Genomic DNA, 10,143 nt, shown 5'->3' with positions numbered 1-10,143 from the left:
TCTCTAATGGCAATCATTCCATGAATGAATCACGATTTGTTTTTCAAAAGAGTGAGACAACATTCCCAGACGAAAAGGGAAGGGGGGTCGTTAATTTTTATCATGTCTAAGACATAATAAAAATTAACAAAAAGTTTTTTTTTTTTTTTTTTTTTTTTTTTTTTTGAGTTGAAGAATTTTTCTCAGCTCTGAAAATTTTTTTCCAGCCGACTCGAAACTTTACCATTTATATTTACGAATAGTCTTTGGATTATTTATTTATTTTCTTTTAAAAGAAAAATTCTGAGCTAGACCTATCTATTGGCTTAACATTCTGGTCATAGAAACAGTCTAGAATCTCATTTTATTTTTCGAGGCTAATGCACGGGTTCTCCAATCAAAAGGGTTACTATAAAGGGATTGGTTTGAATGCATTTATCTGCAAATGTTGTAGGATTCTGTTGTTGAGAAGGGGGTATATTATTATTATTATTATGATGATGATTGTGGCAGATTCGTTTTCTACATGGAAGTCTAATCTCCTCTGAAGACCTTTTCTGGGGATCGTCGATAGATGGTTTTTCAATAGGAATCGTTTCCCTCGGATCGTCAAGAGATAGAGGGGGGGCCTGTCTTGAGACATGAAGCGGTCTCTCCTCCTCCTTCTCGAGAAGTCTTGAGAAAGGGAGAGGATTTTCGGTTCCCTTATTCTTGAGGGGTCTTGACAAATTGAGAGGTCCCTCCTCTTCGAAAGAGAGAGAAGTTTTGGTTCCCTTATCCTCGAGGGGTTTTGACAAATCGAGAGGTTCCTCATTTTCGAGGGGTCTTGATAAATGGAGAGGTTTTTCATCTTCGAGGGGGTTTGATAAAGGAAGAGGTCCCTCCTTCTCGAGGGGTCTTGATAAATGGAGAGGTTTTTCATCTTCGAGGAGGTTTGACAATGGGAGAGATTTCTCCTTCTCGAGGGGTCTCTCTTCCTCAAGGGGTTTCGAGGAAGGGAGAGGTTTTTCATCCTCGACGGGTTTTGACAAACGGAGAGTAATCTGAACAGGCTTCTCCTCATCCCCATCATTATCTAGGAGGATGAGGATAGGCTTTCGGAAAGGTTTTTTCTTTTTCTTCTGAACAGGCTCCTCTTGATGCTCGGGGAGAGGGATGGGGTAGTTGTTCCACCATTCTATTTTTTCTTGCTCGAGGATTTTTTCAAAAGTCGTAGCTTCTCTATGATGAGACGAAGGAGGAGAGTCCTCGAGAAGAATATAATAGGTATTCTTCCCAGTCTTCTCGATCGAGAGAGGTTCGTGCAAACATTTATGCAACCATTCACTAAAATGAACGAGAATCCCTTTTGTCTTCTCAAGACGATCCATAATCCTATTCATTTGCGAGACGGTTAGAAAGTGGGACGTGTAAAAATATTTGGCTCGTTTCATTAACAAAATTTGTGCATCCAAAGGTGGAATGTCACGAGCCATCAACACGTTTTCGTCGGACAAAAATTCGTCCCGCATCTTTTGATTACTCCCCACGGTATAATAACCCGCACATTTTGAAAAATCGGAGGCTTTCAGGTAAACGACTCCTTGGATGATATAAAAGGAAAGATCAACATATTTATATTTGAAAGGAATACACGTAGTGAGCCGGGGATGCCTCCTCATGATCCACTTGGACAAAAATTCTACTTTGGGGCTCTCCCCTTTTATTTATAGAGAGAAAGAGAGTGTGACCTTCCCTTCCCTCCTCCTCCTCTCTCCCTGCTTCCTCTATCTCTGGACGTCCTTGGATTGGAAAGGGTGACTTTGAAAAAAAAAAGAAGGTCATGGTTGGATAATTTTTTGTTTATTAAATTATTACTTTCACTTCTTCATTCCCACACACATTCATCTTTTTAAGAAAAGAAAAAGAGGTCATGGAGATAAGATTTCTTGGAAAGAAGAGAGAGAGAAACAAAAAAAAAACAAATAAAACGGACGTCATAGAGCCTCTATGTGTGTCTGTGTGTGTCTATATAGATATATAAAAAGACGAGAGTACTGGGCGAGATCATTTCTTTTCCATTGGGAGCCATGTCGCTATTAGACGTTTTTCCAACTCAACGGATTTCGAACGGGGAGGATTTGAAGACGCTAAAGCAAATCTCCAACTTGAAAATTTTTTTGGCGTGTCATTGTGCGACATTTATTCCGCATTTACCACCTCATCAAGCGATCGTTTCTTTCAACCAAGATGTCGAATCCTCCAACCTGCTCGTTCAGAATATATACAGAAATTTATTCGAATCGCAACAAACGAAAGAGGAATCTCCCTTCTCTTGGAATCGGATGGATCGAGCTTTGAGACGGCCCATTCAAACAGACCGGCGATATACAGATCCGCGCACGAGTTTTCGGTGGAAGAATATTTTTCTCACGAAACGATATTTTACGTTTGGAGTGAGAACGACGGCTGAGGACGAAGTTCATATTGTTCAAACCACGGCCGCTCCTCTCGCCTATTACGAATCATCGTCCCCCAATCTGAAGGAAAGAAGTTTTAAAGTCAGCGATAGGATGAAATATAAGAAATATATTCTAAGACCTTTTCAAAACTATGTCGTTCCCCCGAAAACGCAATATCTCATCGTCACAACCCAGAAGAGTCTCTTTCTCGTCGATCGGTGCTCGTACTCGCTTTGGAAACAATTGAAAGAGGAGATTTCTTTCCAATCGCCGATGATGTTTCAAGAAAAAGAAGAAGAAAACCCTCCGCCACCTTTACCCATCCCTTCCTTAGATGATAAGAGGAGCTGGACCAAACCGTTATTTCCCGAAACAAAATCGACCCGGCAACGGAATGAAATTGAAGTCATCACAATTGAAGATGAGGAGGAAGAAAAAAAATTACCTCTTAAAAAACGGTCGACTTACCGGAACCTACCTGGCGTGCAAGATCCGCTTCAGAATCCAGAAGCTTCTTCTTCTTCTTCCCCGACTTGTTCCAACAGGCAACCTCTTTCGGACTCCTCACAGACAGAACCTCTTCTAGTATCCTCTTCTTCTTCTTCTTCTTCTCCTCCAACCTGTCCCGACATCGTAGAGGTAGAATGTCAGACGGGTCCACAAGCTTCAAAAAGTCCCGACATCGTAGAGGTAGAATGTCAGCCGGGTCCACAAGTTCCAACAGGTCCAGAAATCATGGAGGCAGAATCACAGCCGGGTTCACAAGTTCCAACGGGTCCAGAAATCATGGAGGTAGAATTTCAGCCGGGTAAACAAGTTCCAACGGGTCCAGAAATCATGGAGGTAGAATCGCAGCCGGGTCCAGACATCCTAGATCCCTCCACTCATCCCAAAGAGACTCCAAGTGTTTCAAGACAGCCTTGTGAGGATCCAGCCCTTCCCGTATGGAATGATTATATGGACTTACAAAATTTGGTGCAACAGGAAGGAGAAGAAAATAATCATACGGATGGGTGGGTCAAAGACTGTTTAGATCATTTAACCTCGAATGAAATTGAACTGTTATGGAATTGCATTTCTGAAATCACATCGGAAATGGGATAAAAACCAAAACAAAAAAAAAAAAAACAATTTTTTTAATAACAAATGGGAGGAGGGTCATGATGTCAATTTTTTAAAAAAAAATATTATATAGAGTCCAATCTTGGTGGTTCACTTCAGTTTTCCAGCATGAGGTGATCCACGTTTCCCGAAATATGGATCCCATTCCAAGAGAGATTGTGTAGAGCCTTCACTTCAGTTCTTTTTTTTTCCTACCAAGAGGAGAGGGTCCCCAAAGGGTTACCCATGTCCAAAGAGAGAAAGTGTAGAGCATTCATTTCAGTTTTTTTTTCAAGTTTAGGGGAGGGAGGTCTCAAAATGACACCCCCCCCATTTTCAAAGAGAGATGGTGTAGAGCGTTCATTTCTGTTTTTTTCCAAAGTTAGGGAGTTTTCAAATGGCTACCCATTTCAGAGAAAGAGAGAGAGAGAGAGAGAAGGTGTAGAGCGTTCATTTCAGTTTTCCAACATTAGAAGGTCCCAAAATACCTTCTGAATTCAAAGAGAGATCGTGTAGAGCGTTCATTTCCAGTTCTCCAAGATCAGAAGAAGAGGGTCCGCTTTTCCCAAAAGGGCTTTCCGCATTCAGAGACAGCGAAATGCAGACTTCAGTTTTCTCCCTCCCCAAGAATAGAGGGTCCCAAAATGGCTTCCCATTTCAAAGAGAGAGGGAGAGGCGTTCATTTCCATTCTCCAAGATAGGGTCGTCTGCTTTTTTCCCAAAATGGCTTCCCAATTCAAAGAGAGAGAGAGAGAGTAAAAGGGTGTGTAGAGCGGTCATGTTCATTCTCCAAGATAGGGTCGTCAGCTTTTTCTCAAAATGGCATCTCCCCATTCAAAAAGAGATCGTAACCAATTTTTTCCAGTTTTTTCCAAGATGGAGGGAGAAGAAAACCTAGGATGGAATAACACGACACACAGAGGAAAAGAGAAAAAAACGCCATCTTGTCATTTTCTGATAGGGTACCGGTGTTCGAATACTTTTGTGACCGACTGTACACCCCATCAAATAATAATCCCAGCGCACAAGAACTGATTCGCCTCTTTAATTCTAATACTTCTGCCATTGTCGGAGGGGACTTCAACACCAAACACCCCTGTTGGAACCGAGGACCTGCTAACAAAAAAGGAAATGACATATTTAAACCCATTCAATCAAATAATTATAACATTCATGCTCCAGACGAGCCCACCCATTACGGGTACAATAGCGCCACCACAATTGACTTCTTCATCTCAAATAACATTACTAACAGATGCAATATCTCTGTAATTTCAGCCCTGTCTTCCGACCACAACCCCATTGTATTTGAAATCCCCATTAATAAATACCTCCCCTCACTTGACAGAAGTATAGAAGTTACAAATTGGATCAAATACTCTGAAATTCAGAATACCTCTATACAAGGTAACCCATGCATCAACAATACAGTTGATTTAGAACACGAAGTCGCAAAATTTACCAACAGCATCAATTCTGCTTTAAAGGAAGCCACGAATACTTTTTATGTGAACAAGCCTTTCCTTCCCCTGCCTGCCGATATAAGAAATAGTATTAAAGAGAAAAACCGAATCCGTAAAAGATGGCAAACCACCAGGGATCCACAACTCAAACACGAACTAAACTCTATGCAAAAAGAAATCAACAGAAGAATCAAGAACTTCAAAAACCAAAAATGGACCAATTTCCTAAATAACCTAGCTATAGAGGACAATTCCCTATTTGACATTTCCCGCAAATTCAAGAAACCTTATAAACCTATTCCACCTATCGATGGACCTAGTGGAACTTCATATACAGAAGAAGATAAAGCTAAATCTTTTGCGGACTATATGGAAGATACATTCACTCTTAATCCCATTCCGTACGACAATAACCATATTGAATGGGTCAACCAGGTGGTCAATAAATTCCTTAATACCCCTGCTCCGTACAACTTCACTTTCCTGACTACCCCAACAATCGTTGCCAACACCATCAGCGCCTTACAAACGAAGAAAGCACCAGGGCACGATGGCATCTCGACCAAAGCACTGAAGCATCTTCCGATCAACGCTCTTACCTGCCTAACTAAGATAATCAACAACATTATCAAATTCGCTCATTTTCCTAAATCATGGAAGCAAGCTATAACAATTGTTTTTGCTAAACCGCAACAAAATCCAACTCTCCCACAGAAAAATCGCCCTATCAGTTTACTTAGCCACCTGTCTAAAGTTACTGAGAAAATCCTACTTTTCCACATTCAAAAAATTCACTCTTCCGTGAATTTTCTCCTAGAAGAACAATTCGGTTTTCGTAATCATCATAGCACTTGCCACCAACTTCTTGGAGTTATCAACATTATCACTGAAGGCTACAACTGCAAACTTCCGACCGGTGCTATATTTCTCGATATCACGAAAGCTTTTGACAGGGTATGGCATCTAGGCCTTATTTACAAACTAATCACTCTCAATTTTCCAGATCATTTTATTCGCTTAATAACCTCTTTTGTCAGCAACAGAACATTCAGAATCAAAATTGGTACTGCTTACTCTACCAGCAGAGTAATCAGTGCTGGTGCCTTACAGGGGTCGGCACTTTCGCCGTACCTTTTTATAATTTATACACAAGATATCCCTAAAGACCCTTCTGTTCATCTTGCACTCTTTGCCGATGACACCGCCATACTTACTAAAGCCTGGACTGTTATAGCCGTAAAAAACCAACTCCAAAGCTATCTCATAAAACTGGAAAAATGGCTTACCCTTTGGAGGATTAAAATTAACACTGATAAAACTAAGGCAATAATTTTCCGTAAAGGAAACATGAAATACTATCCTCCACCCCTGAAATATTTGACGAAGAAATAGACTGGATTAATGAAACCAAATACCTTGGAGTCACCCTTGACCAAAAACTTACCTTCAGAACCCATTTCCGGTCCGTAGTACAAAAATTTAAAATCACCACAGCTACTATGCGACCTCTTCTTGGTAGAGAAAGCAACTTATCTACTACCAAGGAGGTTAGAATAGAAGGATGGAGGGTTCGCAGTTTCCTCCACTATCGGGGAATGAAACTCCGCCGAACAAGCGGTGTCCATGTTTATGACTTCAAAACATTGCATTACGGCAGTGATATGTACGTGTTTCTAAGCTGTTCTGTGCATTTATTTTCCAGTAAAAATATGTTAAATTTATAATGAAATCCCTCGCTATTGTTGAATTTTTGTTTTAAAGTAATAAAGATGACATCCATAATTTACTATGTACAGCAAATTATTAAGAAATAGTTCGAAATCTAAATGCATGCGCATAACATTAAAGCCTTTAAAAAATGATGTTTCTGCATATTTCACGGATTTGCTTAGTTTAGAAAATAAATCTTAATAAAATAAAACAGATTTATGTGAGTTCAGATGCGCATTTCATATTTATTAATCTCAAAGAAACTGCCTTTAATAAAGTTGAATTACAGAAATACACCTATATAAGTTTTTGGATACATCTTTCCACATGTTCAATGGTGTAAATATTTTACTTAATTTTATCACTCTACTGCCCAGAAATTTGTAAGTTTATGCAAAAAATTTTTAACAACAGAACAGTTTATCTTAACGTAAAAAAATGAATAATAATTAATATATAAAGAAAAGCATTGCTTTATTTAACACCTTTACAATTAATAAAAATAGTAACAATTGATTTCTTACTTTTCATGAAAGTTATAAAACGAATTAACTAAAACGTTCAAATTATACAATTTAAATCCTACCATATAGCATTGTATCTTAAGGAACGAAGATACCAGCTATAAACAGAAACATTAAAATGTATTTAATATATTTTGATTATAGTTATATTAAATAACCTATTTTAAGTCCTTTTTTCACATCTGGAAAGAAAACCACATGACATTGTGATATTTTTTGACATAGTTGTCATATTACATAAAAAAAGAAAATTAATACTTACGTGTGAAAAATAATGCCCGGAATTTTTTTCGAGAATCTATTTGTGCATCCATATGCAATACAAGCTGACATGCTTCAAAAAGAAAAGAAAAAAATGTTGCAATGACAGACTTCCTTGCACAAGTCACGGTGATAACAGGAAGATGGCCGCCAAGCTTCACCGTTTGAGTTGAACCTTCCCTCCTTCTATTCTAACTAAGGCTCCTATATACCAGGCTGAATCATCAGGCATTCGCGCTACCAAGTGGGAGATTTAATGGCGGCTGAGTGGTTACGGTGCAACAATTTTTTGTGTTTTTTTTGTGTAAAATGGGCGGATGTACAGCTATTAATTGTTCAAATCATTCACGGAAAGGTCATACATTGGTAAAATTTCCTAAAAATGAAGAAAGAAGAAAAATATGGGTAAATAATTGCCGAAGAGACAATTGGAAACCTGGTCCAGGCGCTGAACTTTGCTTAGTAAGTATAATGTTAATTACGCCTTCATTTAGAGTTTATATCTTCTCTGATGTTTATAATGTGCAAGTAAAGTGAAATTCTTGTGTACAATAACCTGAGTATCTGCTAATTTCTGTAATAATAGTTATAATTAAATTAGTCTAGGGTTAATGTACCCGTCGCCAAACATCGCCAATGTAGTTGTTTTGAATATGGAAAAGAAATTTCTCTTCTAATATAAAGCGCGGATTTTGTTTTCCTGTGCTAATTGTGGAATTTATACTAATGTAACATGAAAATCATTAGCATATTGAAATTTATTAAAAAATAAATAATAATTTGGAAAGTCAAGATAAAATCTGAATGTTTGCTAAAGATATATGTAACATTATACTATAGTTGCAATATCGTTGGAATGATATATAATTTTTTCATTATTTTATAATCACTATTGTTAAAAAGTTAGATGAGTTGTTTATGCACGGTGCCCACTACTGTTTCTTGGTTAAAATAACTTCCAGAATTTTGACATTGACATCTGAAGTCAATAGAATAAATTGAATAGTGTGAGACAAAATATATATAATCTGACTTCAATAATTGCAAGGATTGTGCAAGCTTATTTATAATCACAGTATTATACAATTTGGCAATGGAGTAAAGATTTAGAAATGAATGCAGAACATTCAAATTAGTATTTTCTTGTTTCTAATATATAGAAATATAGTCTATTTTCCAGTATAAAAGTTTTACTTAAAAGTATGGGAAAGCAGATTTGTTTCATGCATGATCTTTATAATACTGGTATGAAATGAATGAATTTTAATCTGTAAACAATTTTTTGTTAATATTGAAATGCGTTTCTTTGGGTACATTTTTAGGCACTTGTGGATCATGTCAGACAACATGCAATAGAAAAAAGATGTCCGTGTGCATAAATTTTCCCATTGTGTTACTTCATTTTATCTAAATTTCAAGGATAATTCTTTTCATTTTTATATGGCATGTTATCAGTATAAAGGCTAGTGAAAATAAATTGGTATGTGTATCTGTTTTTGAAGTGTAATGCTTAAATAAAAAGATGGTGTGTGTTCCTTCATTTAAACAAAATTTCAAGGATAGTATTTTTCAGTGTTGTACGGTTTGTTATTTCTCAATGTAAAGTGTAACAAGGGGAAAAAAAACTGGTATGGTATATCTGTTTTTTAAGCATGATAATTTTATTTATTTCTTTAGTGATGCATATATAGAGAGAGAAGGTGTTTGGTCCAACTGAAGTTATAATAAATCTAATTTTACTAGATCTCTCCCTCCCCTCAGGTGTAGAAAATTTTCAAGTGCAGAAAGTTTATTTGCAGAATTAATTCATTTCTGATAAACTTATTATCATTAATTTTTTATATAACATGTTATTAAGTTACACATTTGACTACTGTGTAATAAAATTGCATTTAGGGCAAAAAATTAACTATAATTTTGCATCTGGTGACTAATATCATATGCTTCTAAGAATATTACTTTAACTTTTTCCATAATTTTTGTATTTCAGGAACATGAAACTGTTATTTTGATATACTTAAATAATAAAAGTGTGTATCTGAATCAATTAATGGATACAAATATTTTACAGTTATTTTTAGAAGATATTTGCCATATCGCTTCTAATAATTCATAAAGTATGTTAAAATATAGGTAAATAATTTGGTGCAGAATTCAAATTTAGGGTTTAAAATATAGTCAATCATAAGACTAAATGATTTTTATTGTCATGATTTGCCTGGGCTTAAGAATGTACTTTTCGCCCGGTGGAAATTGTCATCAAACTGTCCTGAACAGGCTTTTTGTTGATAATAACTTCCAGGCTTATCAGTACCTCCTTTTGAGTGGAGGGTATGCAAATATAGTACCCAATTTAAATTACATTGTGATTGTAATAATATTGTGGTATGAAATAAGTGATTATAATTAAAATTTAGGTAATTGCATTGTAATTATATTACATTGTATCTGTGAACTCTTAATTTCATTACTTTTTGCAATTATGTTGTAAGTGCATAATCTAATTGCAATAATATAATCTATTCACAATTACAAAATAATTATAAATGCAGTTACATCTTAAGTAGAGGCCATTTTAATACTTTTAAATTTTCGCAAGATAACTTCCCATTAAGGTTCATTTGGAGGAAACTATGCAAATATTAAAAAAGAAGTTATGCTAAA

Source organism: Stegodyphus dumicola, chromosome 7, assembly GCF_044657685.1.
Source record: "Stegodyphus dumicola isolate Sdum_Otavi_A_Nest chromosome 7, ASM4465768v1".
Lineage (NCBI taxonomy): Eukaryota > Metazoa > Arthropoda > Arachnida > Araneae > Eresidae > Stegodyphus > Stegodyphus dumicola.
This window is presented reverse-complemented; position numbering follows the sequence as displayed.